The sequence below is a fragment of the Labrus mixtus genome, chromosome 6 (genome assembly GCF_963584025.1).
Source record: "Labrus mixtus chromosome 6, fLabMix1.1, whole genome shotgun sequence".
NCBI lineage: Eukaryota > Metazoa > Chordata > Actinopteri > Labriformes > Labridae > Labrus > Labrus mixtus.
In genome coordinates, this window is record NC_083617.1 from 2,147,957 (window position 1) to 2,165,965 (window position 18,009).

General features: G+C 42.1%; 2 pseudogenes; one reads left to right on the forward strand and one right to left on the reverse strand.

Moving 5' to 3' along the window:
• LOC132975123 (tubulin beta-1 chain-like) overlaps nucleotides 1-18,009 on the forward strand; it is a 543,950-nt pseudogene that overhangs the window by 495,102 nt on the left and 30,839 nt on the right.
• Nucleotides 1,186-14,251, reverse strand: LOC132975127 (tubulin beta-1 chain-like; annotated as a pseudogene).

Here is an 18,009-nt window from a genome sequence, read left to right on the forward strand (position 1 = left end):
AAGTGATATATATTTGTCTGTTAAAAAATTCATTAGAAGGAAAAAAACAGAACTTTGGGCGCCGGATGGCTTAGCGGTTTGCAGAGGACATAATCCTCACGGCAGCAGTCGGGGGTTTCGGGTCCTGCCAGTCCTGCCTCGGCCCTGTCATCCCCACTCTCTCCTCCCAGTGTTTCCTGTCTCTCTTAAGCTGTTCTGTCTATAATCCAGGCAAAAGCATGATTTACAGATGTACAGTACATAATCAGAAAGAGATAAGAGGTACCATTTTGTCAATATGAGTAGCCAAAGATGACTGAAACTTCCTCACAGGAGCTTTAAAATAACTGATTCCCTATAAATGTACTCGAACACCAAAATGTTTAACCATGCACTGAACCAATTCTGCATGAGACAAATAGTTACATCACAATTGGAAGAATCAGATACTTTTTTGAACTCATTAAACATTTAGAATATTTTTTTTAAAGCTTGTCTTTTTCTTCTTCCATTAATCTGTTTTTTTTTTCATTCTATGGGGGAAGAAGATATCCTGTCTATATGTGGCTGCAGCAGGCCTGAAGTAAGTCTGTTCAGTCAATCTTCTCTTTTAACTAATTGAAATAATTGGATGACTTAACCTGCCTCTCTACTTACATAAGTGCTGCGTGCACTCAGTCAGTGCACCCATAGAACACAGGTCAACACAAACACAACCTACCAAAGGAGGGTTGTTTGGTATTACTAAGAAAACCTTCTGTTGTAGCTCATCCTGCAGCACCAGCAGTGAGGAGGCGGACTAATCCAACCTGCTCTGAGGCTTTTTTTTTTTTTTTTTACTAACTGGTACTCTTCAATACTAGTCGGTTCTCTCTTGTTAGTTTCAACACATTTTGTCGACCACAGCCCTGATGATGTGGGCAGGTGGAATTGTTTAACCCCCATCACATCAACACAAGTGTCCAAAAGACCTCATGTCCAAACTACCTCGGGAAGGAAATTGCAACTGTTTCACAATTGAATTCATTTAAATGGACATGGTTTACATGTGTGAATATGTGTTTCAGTGTCTAGATGCTATTATTAACTGTTAATATGTTTATATTTGTGCTGATTCTATTTTTGTATTGCTGCTTTATCGTTTATGATTAATAATAAGCTATCAGTGTTTGTAAGTAAACAAAAGAAGTACTAATTCACACAGCATAGCACCAATTCTTATGTCTTTATTGAAACCAATCGTTTACATGTCAACATCCAGTAACAAAAAATGGATCAGTGACCAGCTCAAGGCACTTTTATTTAAAACTTTTAGACTTGTAATGCATTTTAAGAGATTTATTTGATCTAGGAAAAATTCAGATTGAATTCTGCCAAAAGATGAAATTCCATATGTAAGCAGCAAATTCAATAAAGAGTGCCTCAAAGTGGTCAGTGTTACATTCTTAAAGCTGTAGTTTGTAAAAGATGAACAGAGGTGATCATTTTCAGTTTCACAACAAAACCATGGGGTGGGGTTTGTTTATCTGCTTTATCTGTTTTGCAGTCAGTTACCTGAAGGCTCCTTGAAAAGTGTAACAGCATGTTCCAACTTGGACTTTGAACGCGTGGACTGACACAGAGAAAAAAAGTTTTTAACATTCATATCCAAAGCAGGAAAGTAGAAGAGAACTCCTGACAACAACAAAAAAAAAAGTGTGAAAACAGAACAGACAACGTTTAAAAAACAAACTTTGAGGACCCATTTACACTCCAGCTAAGGCTGGATAAGTATTCAAATGTATGAATGGACATATTTGATGACACTCCACTGGAAAAATGTGACCTTGTTTTAATAAACGCAGCAGTGATTTGAATGACATTGCCCAGCCCTAACTGTTGCATAGGGGTTATGGTACTGTCTAGGCTAAGTCCTCTTCTCCCTCCTCCTCAAACTCTCCCTCTTCGTCAGCAGTGGCGTCCTGATATTGTTGGTACTCGGACACCAGATCATTCATGTTGCTCTCAGCCTCAGTGAATTCCATCTCATCCATGCCCTCAAACAACTATCAACAAAGAACAATCTCTAAACTTAAACAAAACCAAAAACAGGAAACAAAATGAGCAAAAAAGAAAAAAGGCAATAAACGGCTTCTCAAACCAAAGATTGGCTCAAATAAGAAAAACACAATTCAGAGCTAACGAAACTTAAAGAACAAGGCTTTTAACAATTATGTGAGACAAAGTTGGAGGCCGAGGAATAACAAGCTGCTGCTGCTGTCAGTTACACGCGCCGCTCCCAGCAAGCCTTATAGAAGTGACACCACTCCCGACCAATGACGGCGGCGTCCTCCCTCCAGCTGATTGAGTCCTCCCACCAATCCCCGATCTCCACCTGCATCAAAGATCCTCACACGCAAAACACACAGAGGTCTCACTCTCACACACCACAATACAATATACGGCCAGGGCCGTAACAACCTGAAACAAGAAACACTCACTCAGATGTGAGGTGACAAACGCGTTTGAGTCTAGAGGTACAATGAGAAGTCCTGCACAAACACAGGGACATCATTTCACTGTCCTGATTAAAAAAAATCTTCTTTTACTTACCAGTGGAGGAAGGCCTTGCGCCTGAACATCGCAGTAAACTGCTCTGAGATGCGTTTGAACAGCTCCTGAGTGGCTGTGCTGTTGCCAATGAAGGTGGCGGCCATCTTGAGACCGCGGGGAGGGATGTCACAGACGGCGGTCTTGACGTTGTTGGGGATTCATTCCACAAAGTAGCTGCTGTTCTTGTTCCGAACATTAAGCATCTGCTCATCTACCTCCTTCATTGACATGCGGCCTCTTCCCGTGTTTTCACCCTGCTGTCTGTGATCTCTCTGCTCACTGAGCTCAGCTTGGACTCCATCACCTGGTGGATATCCTCCAGGAACTCTCCTGCACAAACACATTCAGGTCTCTGTTAAGATGTTCACCTTACAACGCTCATATGCAATCCTTAAAAAGGCCACAATTTAAAAGAAGGTTTCCATAAACAACTTTTCAGGTTTTTAGTCAAAAACATGCTGGATTTGCTTCTCAATTATTCTAAAATCTTTGCTGCAGAATAATCTTACTGGTTCAGGCGAGTTGACTGGATGATCGTAAAAATAATATAAAGATATGATATGATGCATCCTTAGACACAGGTCAGGCGTCATTACAACGATGCAGTGAAAACTTTATTCATGACGACAAAATAATACCAGTTTCTATGATACACTAAAGAGAATGATGTTTACTCCTGGGTTAAGACACACAGGATATTGGTTTTCATTTCAAACAGAGACACTTACGTCTGGAGGTGTAATTCAAATCAAAATACACCTGCGTCTTGATTGTGTCGAGGGACGGGCTGCACTTCTCCATCAGTTCAGACACAGCTGTGAAGAGCAAATCAGTGACTAGTCCAAGGTTTTTACACTAATAAGTTGAACTGATTTACAGTTAAATAGCCGTTTAAATCAATGAATAAATCCTTCAAAATGAACAATAAATATTTTCTAACCTTTAAAAGATGTATTTTTTCTATGTCAATTCAAAATATAAATGTTGCGGCTTCACCTCATGACATCAATATTTAGAAATTCCTGTAACAACATAAATCTCAGGAAGTGTATTTGTCTAATCTTTCTTGTTTTTATTCCAATGGTTTATTCTGATGATTTATTATTTTATTTTTAATCTCTGTAGCACTTTGAGATTTTTTCCAAAAATATAAAGTGCATTACAAATAAAATGTATTGTTATCATTATTATTATTATTATTATCTCTGGTTAAAAAAAATCTAATTACATGAATTACATGAAGTCCCTCCCACCCACCCAGCCAGAATGTGCTCAGGCATTTCTTCATGATGTGACTGACGTACTGTATAGAGAGGGTTTTTACACAGATTTTGAAAATACTCATGAAAGTATAGGACTTCATTGTTCATGGAAAACGGAAAACAATTACTATAACTGTCTGGTTTTTAATTCTGTTGTAATCTTTTGTGTTGTTTTTCAGTGTTACCAGTGTTTGGATAGGCCTATTAGTGCGTGTGCTTGGCTGTGAATGCCTTAACCACCTCCAGGGACGGTAGACTGGCACCCTTATTTTTTGGGGGTTGTGAGCTGAAAATGTATTAACTTTAAGAATATATTTTCATATGGTAATTTCTAGATACATCTAATTACATCACAATGAATTTACTAATAGTCATCAACAAAAATGTTTTTTTTTGTTATAAGGAGAAAAAATAATTGAACACTGTAGTAAACTCACCTCTTCGAGTTTCTGCACATCTTGTTTGGTCAGTATCCGGTCCACATTAAAGCCATTTCTAGGGTCCAGCACCACAGCTTTCACCTGACAACATGCAAACAGGACAAAACAATGCATGTATTAAATACAGTATATCATTAGTATATATGATAAATATAAATAAACAGTTTATAAATGGAGTTTTAATGTCCTCCACACATGCCAGACTGGTTAGTAGAAGGGGAGATGTAGTCTATATTTAGGTTTAAATAAATATAAAATGACATTTTTAACTGTTGTTTGAAGGGTTTTAACCTGTTAACACATGAAAAAGATTGATGACTGTCTTAACTTAATTTATATCAAGCATTAAACATGTTGAACTAGTGGTAGTTACCAGCTCAAGCTACAACGTAGTTAGCAGGTTAGTCCTGGTTACTGACCATGAAAGCCACCAGAGTTTCAGACACCGCATGTCCTCTCACCGCACACTCCCGCACTATGTCACCAATAATGTTTTTAATGAGGCTTTCAGAGTGACCTCCAGACATTTTGCCGTCAATGTCTGTTGTTAATCACACAGACTGGGTTAAATGTGCCAAAACAGCTAGCAAAGCCTAGAGCAACCTGTTGATAATTGGTTACCACAGTAACAGGGCCAGTCTCGGATGCATTACGTCAGTCTCTCCTCTAGAGGGCGGTATAATCCAGCTGTACGCTTCCGTCATTTGTTCGTTATTTTTTTTATTTATTTTGTATCTTTATTTTGCGAAGTTTTATGAGGATTAGTGTGACAGTGACCTGGCTAAAAAAGACATCCGAAAAATAAAAAAAAGTTATTTAAAAAAATGAAAGAAGATTGCCCTGACATACGGGAGAAGGGAGGATGGGTGAGTGTTCATGAGTGAATATCTACATCTACAGAGGAGATCAAACAACCTGATTCTCCATTTAATACAAAACCACTTTCATTTGTATAAAACTCACTCAAATCCCTGCGACATGCTGCAAGTGAAGTTTATTTATAGAGCACATTTCAGCAACAAGGCATCAAAAGCATCAGGACAAAGGGAAAAGGAGAGACTAAAATAGACTGTTTTAAATTCACTGAAACAACCACAACAATCAGAAGAGAAGATTAAATGTGAAAATATGATGACAAATAAGATCTTAAAGGAATAAAGAAATAACACTAAGAAAATAAATAAGCTCAAATTTGAAATGCAGTTTGTCAAACAAGGAGAGAACCTATACTGCAGTGCACTTTCATAAACATTGGTGACATATAAGAGGCTATTTTAAAAACACCTTTTTCAATCAAAGCAGCACAGGCTGAAAGTTCAGACCTACTATGTATCACTACATCCTACATAGAATAATCATGTCACTTATTCACTTGATGACACATTGGGTCCCATTAAAGATCGGGTAGATGGCTGCATGAGAGCTACTCATTTTATATATTTTTAAATGATACAATTAAAAAAAAATCAGTTCAGAAATGATGACATGGCTTAGTGTTATCTCCGGGCCTTTAGAGCATCTGAAGTAATCTGAGCTGTGAAACCTGAAGACGGCACACTACAGTTTTTCAATGTCTCAGATATCCTTTTCTAAACTCTGAGAAAAGCAACCTACCGACCTACATTACTCGACAAAACAAAAAGCTTATTTTTGGCTTCAAACCAAAGTTGTTAATTGAATGCACACTCCACATCTAACCTCAGACACACATTTCAAAATACTCCGGTGTAGGAATAGGCTTGAGAAGATGTCTGATCAGAGGCTTGCTATAAATATATTTACTTGGGATACTTTTTATTGCCATCCCTGAGCCAATGAGTTTATTTTTTTATTTTAATCGTCTGTCATTCATTTTTCAAAATAGGCTACACTGGGATTTTCAGGAGATTAGGAGTAAAATGATTCTCATGTACAGAGAAAATGGTCTGTTGTTATAAGGTGTAAAACAAAAACACAAGCTTACTGTCTCATAAAGAAGAGTAGAGGTCTATGAATAACCAAAAGAGGGGCGCCGGTAGCACAGTGGTTCATCAACACGCCCCATGTACAGAGTCTACAGTCCTGGGCTTGAATCCGACCTGCGGTGTGTTGTTCCCCACTCTCTCGCCCTGATTTCTTACTCTATCTCCCACTGCCCTGTCTCTCAAATAAAGACATAAAGAAATAAACCTTTGTAAAAAAGAAAGTATAACCCAAAAGGCAAGGATGTTGTGTATAGGTACAGGAACATTAGCTTTAGCTTGAAGGTTTAATGCCGCCCCAGAGAATGTCTGCATGTTTTTTTCATGTAACTTGAATCTGCTTTTTCCCACAATGATCTATTTTTGATAAAAATGTTAATCAGTCATATCTGTTGAGCTGCTGCTGCAGGAGCACACTAACATGTAGAGAACATTCAGATTCTTTTATTAAGTGTTTAGTATATTCAGTAACAACACGAACAGCTGTCCTAAATGTGTTTAGAGATCTACAAACTAATTGGGTAAAATCATAACTGTAAAATACAGGTTTCTTGAGACTTTTTAATCCGAGTTGTATCAACAATCTTTCTGATTTAAAGTAAGAATTCAGGTTAAAATGTGTTCCTTAGAAATCTGAATGATTACAGTACATGTCTGTGTTCACTGAGAGTTCAATCTACTTGTTTGTTGTTGACAGAGCGGCTTTGTGTCCCGCTTTGGAGCGAAGCAGGGCTTGGAGAGCCAGGTGAAGAAGGTGTGCTGTTGGACTCTGCTGGCCTTGGCTGTGAGCATCCTGACCTACTGCGTTTGGAAGAGAGTGGTTTAGCCAACACTGCCACCTACCGACCACAACCAGGAACTGTCAGAGACTGAGCGACAGTATGGAAATGTCTGCAGAGGTGGTTTAAGATGCATCATTTTATTAGTAAGAAGCTGGATAATCAATATGTTACCTTCAAACTATCAGTGGAATTCAAACACTGCATGTGATATCTGATGAACACTTTCCTTTCAGCTTGTAATTTAATCATTTTATTACATTTAATTAATTTGTGTAATTATGTATATATGTGCTCCTTGTCTAAATTTTAGCAGCATTTATCTACAATGAATAAAAATAAGAACAAAACATTGAATGAACCACATTTATATCCAGAATCTCCATCATGATCTTACTACTTTTCATTTAAGTCACATTATAACAGATTTTAAATGTTTGTTTACTTCTGTATTTCTGTCAAAACACCAGCCATGCAACTACACCTTATCTAGTGTAGAGCCTCTACTCTAATAAATACTTTGACTTCATAGTTATATCTCATTAATTTGAAAGTAGCCTGTGAATACTATTAAACACATTAAGACTTCAAAAATGCAGAAGAAACTTTTATTGACATGAACAGCAGACAGAACACTGAAAACTGGAAAACACTTGGAACGTTACATTTTCATGGCAGATTTGCCAGCAAAGCTTTGGACAAGTTCAGGTTTAGGCAAGCTCCTCCTCGCCTTCCTCCTCAAACTCTCCCTCCTCCTCGGCGGTGGCATCCTGGTACTGCTGGTACTCTGACACCAGGTCTGAGCTGTGACCTGCTCAGAGATGCGCTTGAACAGCTCCTGGATGGCTGTGCTGTTGCCGATGAACGTGGCAGCCATCTTGAGGCCACGGGGAGGAATGTCACAGACAGCGGTCTTCACGTTGTTGGGGATCCATTCAACGAAGTAGCTGCTGTTTTTGTTCTGCACGTTCAGCATCTGTTCATCCACCTCCTTCATGGACATGCGGCCACGGAAGATAGCAGCCACTGTCAGGTAGCGGCCGTGACGTGGGTCGCAGGCAGCCATCATGTTCTTTGTGTTGAACATCTGCTGGGTGAGCTCTGGTTCAGTGAGGGACCTGTACTGCTGGCTGCCTCGGCTTGTGAGGGGAGCGAAGCCTGGCATGAAAAAGTGCAGACGAGGGAATGGCACCATGTTTACAGCCAGCTTCCTCAGGTCGGCATTGAGCTGTCCGGGGAACCTGAGGCAGGTGGTAACGCCGCTCATGGTGGCAGAGACGAGGTGGTTGAGGTCACCATATGAAGGGGGTTGTAAGTTTAAGGGTGCGGAAACAGATGTCATACAGAGCCTCGTTGTCAATACAGAAGGTTTCGTCTGTGTTTTCTACAAGCTGGTGGACTGACAGTGTGGCGTTGTACGGCTCAATGACTGTGTCTGATACTTTGGGTGAGGGCACCACGCTGTAGGTCTTCATAATACGGTCGGGGTACTCTTCACGGATTTTGCTGATGAGCAGTGTGCCCATCCCAGAGCCAGTACCACCACCAAGAGAGTGTGTGAGCTGGAAGCCCTGCAGGCAGTCACAGCTCTCTGCCTCCTTCCTCACTACATCCAGGACAGAGTCCACCAGCTCTGCACCCTCCGTGTAGTGACCTTTGGCCCAGTTGTTGCCAGCACCACTCTGGCCTAGAAGAGGAAAAGGGAATTAAGATTAACAGTACTTAAATGCAAAATGAGAAGTAGCTAGTAGAGAAGGAATGTAAGGACAAATTAACAATTACCAAAAACAAAGTTGTCTGGCCAGAAGACCTGGCCGAAGGGTCCGGATCTCACAGAGTCCATGGTTCCTGGCTCCAGATCCACCAGCACAGCACGGGGAACATATTTACCACCTTCAAGAAGCATATAGGACGTGAGGGTAATGTTCACAAAAAAGCCAAAAAGTTTATGCCTATTAAAACATCTAATTCAACCTTACCTGTGGCTTCATTGTAGTAGACATTGATCCTGTCAAGCTGCAGGTCACTGTCACTGTGGTATGTGCCAGTTGGGTCAATGCCGTGCTCATCACTGATCACCTCCCAAAACTGAAATATAATAAAATGTATGAAGACATTGTTGGCTGATAAAACATAAACAAGTGACAGGGGAAGATAGATAGATAGATAGATAGATAGATAGATACTTTATTCATCCCCTTGGGGAAATTCAGGTATCCAGTAGCTCACGTAGTCAGACAAATAAAACAAACCAAACAAACAAAAAAAAAAAAATTGGACAAACAATAAAAGTCAATAAAAGTCAATAAATAAAATAGTGAGCAATATGCACATAATTAAAATTGTATATAAAAAAAGAAGAGCCGGAGGTAGATATTAAATAAATAAGTATTGCACTATTGTCCATTGAGCGTATGTGTGTATGTGTGCATGTGAGGGGGGGCAGAGAGAGAGAGAGAGAGTGGGAGAGAGTCACAATAAGCCCCTGCCCTCGACTGAGGTGTTGTGTAGTCTGATGGCTGTGGGGACAAAGGATGCTCTGTACCGCTCAGTCCTACAGCGCAGCGAGATGTGTCGTCTGCTGCGGCCGCTCCTCTGTTCTGCCAGTGTGAGGTGTAGAGGATGGCTGGCATTGTCCGTGATGGCCTGCAGTTTACTTTGTGTGCGTCTCTCCACCACCACCTTCAGCTGATCCAGACTCCTCCCGAGCACCGAAGCAGCCTTTTTGACCAGTTTGTCCAGCCGTCTGATGTTCTTGTCTGCTATGTTGCCTCCCCAGCAGACGGCAGCGTAGAAGAGGACACTCGCCACAACTGAGTGGTAAAACATCTGCAGCATCTCACTGCAGACATCGAAGGACCTGAGCCTCCTAAGGAAAAATAGTCGGCTCTGTCCCTTCCTGTAGAGGGCATCTGTGTTCACGGACCAGTCCAGTTTATTGTCTAGGTGCACCCCTAAGTATTTGTAGGTTTCCACAATCTCGATGTCATTCCCCTGGATGTTGACTGGGTTAGGTGGGGGCTTCGACCTGCGAAAGTCGACCACCATCTCCTTGGTTTTGGAGGTATTCAAAAGGAGACCGTTCTTCTCGCTCCAATCAGTGAAAGCTTTAACCAGATCCCTGTACTCCCCCTCCTGACCCTTCCTCACACACGCCACAATAGCTGTGTCGTCAGAGTATTTTTGAATGTGGCAGGACTCAGTGTTGTGTTTGAAGTCCGCTGTGTACAGAGTAAAGAGGAATGGAGCAAGAACAGTCCCCTGTGGAGCGCCTGTGTTGCTCACCACTGTTCCGGAGACACATTTCCCCAGTCGGACGAACTGTGGTCTTCCTGTCAGGTAATCCGTGATCCATGAGGTAAAGGAGGGCTCAACACCCATCTTTTCGAGCTTTCCTCTGAGTGCTGATGGTTGAATGGTGTTAAAAGCGCTCGAGAAGTCGAAGAACATAATCCTCATATAACCCCCCGGCTCATCCAAGTGAGAATAAGCCCGGTGGAGCAAGAAAAGGACAGTATCGTCCACTCCAATGTTTTGCTGGTAACCAAACTGTAGGGGGTCAAGTGCATGTACAGTCTGTGGTCTCAGGTGGCGGAGAACCAGCCTCTCCAGTGTCTTCATGATGTGCGATGTGAGGGCCACCGGTCTGTAGTCATTCAGCTCAGCCGGGCGCCCGGCCTTGGATACCGGAACAAGACATGATGTTTTCCACAGAACCGGGACCCTCCCTGTCTGCAGGCTCAGATTGAAGATCCTCCGGAGGGGCTCAGCCAGTTGAGCTGCACAGACCTTTAACAGTCTCGGACACACACCATCCGGGCCAGCAGCTTTCCCTGGGCGCAGCCTCCCTAGCTCGTTCCTCACCTCGTCTGCTGTGAAGGAGAGGGGGGGCCCAGGTGAGAGAGGAGGTGCAGCCACAGTGATGGGACTGCCACGGTGTTGGTGTAGGGGAGAAGGTGGAGGGGGGGAAACCACAGCTAAAGCGATGGGGGAGGAGATGGGCAAGGCTGTGCTGGCAGGGGCAGGGTCGACACCAGCTGCCGTGTCAAACCTGTTGTAGAAGTGATTGAACGCATCAGCCCTGTCCACACCACCCGCTGTTGCCTGACAGTTCTTCTGCTTGTAGCCGGTGATGATCTTCATACCCCTCCACACCTCTCTAGTGTTGTTATGCTGCAGCTTTCTCTCCACTTTCCTTTTGTAGTCCATCTTGGCCTGCTTTAAACTCCTCTTTAGTTCATGTTGCACTTCCTTGCGCTTCTCCCTGTCTCCATTCCTGAAGGCCTCCTTTTTCTGGTTTAGGAGTGTCTTAATGTCACTGGTGATCCAGGGTTTATTGTTTGAAAAACAATGTACAGTCCTCGTTGGCATGACAGTGTCCCTACAAAAGATAATGTAGTCTGTAGTACAGTCAACCATTCTATCAATGTCAGTGTCCGAGTTATTATCATTTACCTGTGACTCCAGCAGTACATCCCAATCCGTGCACTCAAAGCAGGCCCTCAAAGACTCACTGGCCTCTGGTGACCACTTCCTGAATGTGCGGGTAGTTGCAGGCTGCCTTCGTACGCAGGGTTTATAGGAAGGCTGAAGAAAGACCAGGTTGTGATCTGATCTGCCAAGTGGTGGAAAGGATGAGACACTGTATGCCTCCTTGGCATTTGCATACAGCAGATCAAGTGTCCTGTTTTCTCTTGTAGGACAGTCAACGTACTGTGCAAAGCCGGTCAGATGGGAGGTGAGGCTGACATGATTAAAATCTCCTGATATCACGATGAATGCTTCAGGGTGCTGGGTCTGTACTCTCGCGACAGTCTCGTGAATGACGTCACAGGCTACTGCCGGCCCAGCGCGCGGTGGAACGTAAACAACAATGGCGACGATGTGAGAAAACTCCCTCGGTACATAGTATGGTCTGATACCGACCGCCAACAGTTCAACATCCTGACAGCAGATCTTCTCTTTTACAGTGATGTGACCGGGGTTGCACCATTTAGTGTTCACATACAGAATCAGTCCCCCACCTTTGCTCTTTCCACTCATCCTGGTGTCTCTGTCCGCCCGTACAGCAGTGAAGCCGGGTAGCTCAACACAGGAGTCCGGGATGTTGTTATTCAGCCAGCTCTCCGTAAAACACATAAGACTACATTCCCGGTATGCCCGCTGGTTCTTCACCAGTGCCTCCAGCTCATCACATTTGTTAGACAGAGAGTTGACATTCCCCATGATAATCGATGGTAAAACCGGCTTGTATCTCCTTCTCCTAGATGTTAGCTTAGCCCTTAGCTTAGCACCAGCTCTGCATCCACGATACGGCTCCTTCAGCTCAGCCGGGATAGTGTGTTTAACTCCACGCCTGGTCCATTGCAACGCAAGGAGTGCTTCCTTTGTGAATACAACTTTCACCGGAGCTGTAGTCATTGTCGGTCAAAAAAAAGCACAAACGAAAACACGCGAAAACACACTTGATACAAACAAACTGCAAGAGCTACAAGGACGTGCTGCCACTCAGTACGGCGCATGCTCAGTTGTTGAGTAGGCAGTAATGGAAAGTGGATGCAGGTCATTATGTATCGGTTTCTTTCATTTTTAAAGCTGATGTAGCAGTTCTATGGAGGTTGATTCATAAGCGCAGTTGAACGTCACTTCCGGCTCGCCAGAGTGACCACGCCCCCGTTTGGGTGAAAACAAGCCCTGAGAATGTTTCGGCGGTAGATTAGAAAACACTGGAAGCCGTGCGATTAAACGCGATTGCGAAGCTTTTTGTACTTCAACACAATTTAGTATCGGGTTTTGATTTACAAAGGACACCGGAGGGTAAAAGAAGAGCTCTGTGTGTTTGGGCTGAAACTACAGAGGATTAAAGTGGTAAATTGTGGGACCTTTGTCATGTTCCTGCTTTAAAGCAGCGATCGCTCTGTGACAGAAGAAGTCTGTCAACAGATTCTTCACACATTCATTCACTAACGTATTAACAACGTTTCAACTGTCACATCAAATATGTTGGTGAAAATGTCTCGAAACGAAGGAACACTACACCAAATCCTCTTACTGAAAAATAAATGTCAATAAAAGTTCTCTAGCTCGATATAACACCTCGTCTCGCCCCACTCATCATATTTACACTCACGTATGAATACAAAATGTTTTAATATCATCCAGGTGACTTTACATGTGTTATTCTAAATCAGCTGATAACTCAGAGTTTATGTAAACGTCTGTAACCTCTCCATTACAGCTATGAACACTGTTAGAAACTATTACAAATAAATATTATTTAAAAATAAAGATCCCTCTCAGGTAACTCGGTTAATAATGACTCATCAGGTGTTTAAAGTCAGTTTCCTCTGATGACTCGTTTGAGCAGTTTGACAGAGAGAGATTGAACAGACACTCACATACATGGTTAATTTTATACCGTTATGATGCCGATCTCTGTTCAGAAATGTCATATTTTAAATGTTTACATCACTGCTCATCAGATTTAGGCTCGTTCTTTCCGTTTGAAAGTACAGTTTTCATTTTTTAAGACTTTAAATCGGTAATGACCCCAACTTGTCCATTAACCGCCATTCATTCAGATGGAATGATTTCACCCAGAAAGGGGAGGGGCCGGCATCGTTTGGGCAAAGTACCCGGATGGGTTGCTCTTATGAATTAGATAATTGTTCAACTACAACTTCCCGCCGTTCAGCAGAACGCGCGCGCAGCCTCATCGCCGATTGGCTGCGACTAGCTACGTCATTAATCGCCAACATGATCACAACTGTTTTAATCATAAACACGCAGACCTTTGTTCAATTTACATTACAGCCCAAGACGAGAGAAAACGCTCATTGATGAAAATAATTATTTTAATCATCCGCAGTGGTTAACTGATATCTAACGGTTTAACACAATTTATTAGATTTGTAAATTAAGTAAAATAGATTTATATTCGTTACAATTCGACACATCACAACCCATAAGGGCAGCTCTTGAGATTTTAGGTTTGGATTAAACGTTCACAAAAGCACAGAGGACGCGGCGTTCCTTTTATAAAATACATCGATTTCAACCGCACAAAAAACATAAAAAGCTGTACTAACCTTGGCACCAATCTGGTTTCCGCACTGACCGGCCTGGAGATGCACAAGTTCCCTCCTTTTGTTTTTCTTCGGTAGACTGAGTGCTTCAATGAATGACTTAAAGTATCTGTTAGCGTGTACCAACGGCACAACCATTTGTTTTATACTACAGCTGAGCCCCGCCCTCTACCCCTCAGCTCGAACGTTGGTTGGCTCATTTCTTTATGATTGATGTACACCGAACAGATTTAGACCAATGAAATCGTCCCTGTCTTCTCCACTATTGGTCCAGTGTGTCTGTCAATCACATTCGTGTCAAACGTATGACTACCGTCTAATATGTCGACGTTGGCCATGACGTTGGCCTACGTCCCTCATGATGGCGGAAAAGAAATGCGACACCGACAACAGATATATATAGTATATATGTTGGTGAGAACCCAAAGTGACTCCAGGAGTCTAAAACCCCCAAAAAGATGATTCAAGGACCTGGTACTGATCCTAGCTAACAGGTCATCAGACTGGGACCTGGTACTGATCCTAGCTAACAGGTCATCATACTGAGACCTGGTACTGATCCTAGCTAACAGGTCATCAGACTGGGACCTGGTCTGCCTCGAGTAGCTCAGCTGTTTGAAGCGGACTTAGAAAACTTGTCCTCCCTTTTGGTCTGAAGTCCCCTCAAAGCCCCCCGATCGTTGAACAACATGCCACGACTCGTTTCTCGGCAGGAAAGACTCGTTTCCGTTCTTAGTTTTTGATAGGCTGCATGTGTTTTTAACTCCTGTAAGATACATAACGAAATATTGGGAAAGAGAACGAGCTTAAATGTTTTTTTCAAAGCTGCGGAGGAAGAGGAGGGAAAACCAAAACGGCTGTGCGTCGTGTCCGAGCGGCTTCTTTACTGACGCGCTGCAAAAGACTTTTCTACCTGAAACGGACGACTTGTGATGTGTTTGCATGACGTGTGTGATCTGATCTCTTTGATTTCTTTCTTCTTCTTCTTCTGCCTGTCGCTGTTTGCATGTAGATCAGCTTTTTATGAAAGCTCTTTTTGTTTCTCTCAAAGCTCGAGTTTACCAGGCTGGTCTCAACGTTTCATGAAATGTCTTGCAGACGCAAACAAATCTATCCTGTGCATGAAGAGTATGTGATAGTATTAACTGGTGAGCACTGACAAGATCATGTTGTGTGAGGTCGAATATTTGACTTTTTATACTATAAAATATGCATGTTTAATAGTTAGAACTCATGAAATAGCTTCTTTGAATATCCCTTAACGAGAGTTGTTTCTTTAGCTGTGCTACTTTCATATTTTAAAGACGTGCAATGGTGTCAGGGTCGTGTTCTTATCAGATATAATGTTCTAGAAAATGTGTTTCATGGTGACGATTAGTAATCTGAACATATTTACTCTTCAATTTTTTGCATTTCAAAAGTTTTGGCTCATTTCATGAAATCAGGTGAGACCGTGTTGTTTACATGTTAATAATGATGATAAATAAAAACATGAACATTTCAAGCACGTGGATGTTGCCAATGAATATTTGAAACCTGAATCATTACTCCACTGAAACACTGTAACCCGTCACTCGCTCTGTAATATTTACTCTTCTTTTTCTCTGTGGGAGCTTCCTGCTGGTTTAGTTTCAGGCGGTGCTGAAATGTCTTCTGTTGGTTTCAAAGGGACGGTTTTGTTTTTCGTTGGACTCGATCTTAGATTTTTACTCCTGTTTTCATCTCTGCTGCATCACTGAAACTTCATACATGGAAATAAAAAGTTTGAAAGTTGTAAGAAATGCTTCCAGTCTCATTTGTTGGTGTCTTTTTATGACGTGTGAAAAAGTAAAGATGCATTAAAGGCAGGGTTGGTGATTTTTGAAAACTAGCATGATTTTGAAAGTAGCATTCACTCAGTGCTCCGTCTGCACCCGGCCCCTCCCCTCTGTGCTCTCTCTAAAGCCACGCCCCCCTGCACGAGCGCCATTGCTCCAGAAGTGGAGCTCAGCTCATCTCTCTCATCGTGTAGAAACTACGTCGTCTCATTCAGCGGTCAGTAAACTCACAGTATAAACTCCGTCATCGGTGACGCTCTTTGAGTGTGAGCTAGAGCACGCAAGAGGTAGAGAGAATCCCATCTGATCAGGTAATTAAGACATTTTAGGAGAACTTGAAACAACTGATTAATACATTTTAAAAAATAAAAAAGTTTAACCGTCTACATCTAATAATCAACATAAGAGAACATTCTCTCGTCCCGTCTCGTTACCTTTTCTCTTCTTCTGTCTAATCTCACCTCGTCTCTTCCTGTCTCATCCCGTCATGTCCCGCCGATCCCCTTCATGTTCCGTCCTGTCCTGTGATGTCCCCTTTCACCTCATCCTGTATCTTCTCATCTCTTCTAGCCTTTTTGTCTCACCTCTTCTCGTCCCGTCTCATCTCTGCCTGTTCACGTCCCGTCTCGTCCCTCCTCGACTCTTCTGTCTAATCTCGTCTCTTCTTGTCCCATTGCGTCCCTTCTTAACTCTTCCGTCTTGTCCCATCATATGTAACATATTAATTTATCAAGATGTTAATAAATCCTAATTTTTACCTCTGAATATAAAAATGGGGAACCACCTCAGGTGATGAGGAGGAATTCAGCCGTAGTTGTAATAATGAATTAATCAATCAATCATATGTCAGAACGGCGAGCTCTTCAGGACAGTTTAAATCACAGAACACACGGACAAGCTCTGAAGGTTTACGTGTAACTTTAATGAAGTAATTGAACAATAATGCAGATTAATGAGATACATATCAATGAATATATATGGATGAGTATATTAATGAAACTATAAGGTATATGACATTGGTATGGTGAAGTTATAAGGTGAAAGTAACTAATTAAAACGAGAGGTTGGAATTGATTTAACGAAATGTGATCAACGAGTTTGTATAAGAGATCTGGACTCGGCTTTTGATGTTGGACACGACCCTTCTGGTTTCAAACACGAGCTGAGAACTTTACTTTGGATTGTGTTCCCTGCGGACTCCTCCACGACTGGTTCAGCTTTCAAAGGTACCGAAGAATTCTTCCGAATCCGCCAGACTTCGTGCTGAAAGAAGACCCAAAGGGGGCGGCTCAGAGAAGAGCGATCAGACCCGCACAATCAACTCTCTCTCTTGGGAATCAAAAAAACGACTTCATGCGACGAGAGACGAAGACAAGACTGAGGAGAGAAGTCGATTCTCTCCACCTCTGTTTCGGACAGCAGGAAGGGGGCGGGCTCCAAGACGGAGACGAGCTCCGGTGCTTTCTTGCACGAGGAAGAATGTGAAACTTTTTGATCCAGCAGATGTCGCCCTTGAGCATGAAAACAAAACAACTCGCGCTGCATTGTTGTTAGCATGCTAAGTAGCTCGTAGCTTCACACTGCATGTAAATGACCGTGATCTAAAAAAGCTTAAGTGACATTCAAATAAGCAGTGAGTACAGTATGTTATTCTTCTTTTTCTCTAGTCCCTCAATTAAACATCTTTGATACTCGAGGGGAGGAGTCAGCCGTCCCGTCCTTGTAAACACGCTGTAGATACGGCTCTGACATCATCACAGACAGTTGGACTCGGGTGTCACACTCATTGTAGACAGTCATGACTCATAGAGGTTTTTTAGAGGATATACTGGATTTCTGCTACATTTATGTGTAAAATGTTGAATATTCAGCCTTTAAACACGTATAACGTCACCATACCGTAACTAAAAATGAGTATTCTGAGTTTCAACATTGCAAGAGTAATCTCTAACAATTAGGAGAATACTTTTCTCATTCAATCTGTTAGACAAGAAAACAATGTATAAAGCAGTAACAAACTTATGAAGTCATAAAACAGAACTATGAAATATAGAAATAGTATTTCCTAACTAACACATCCTAATCTATAGTTAT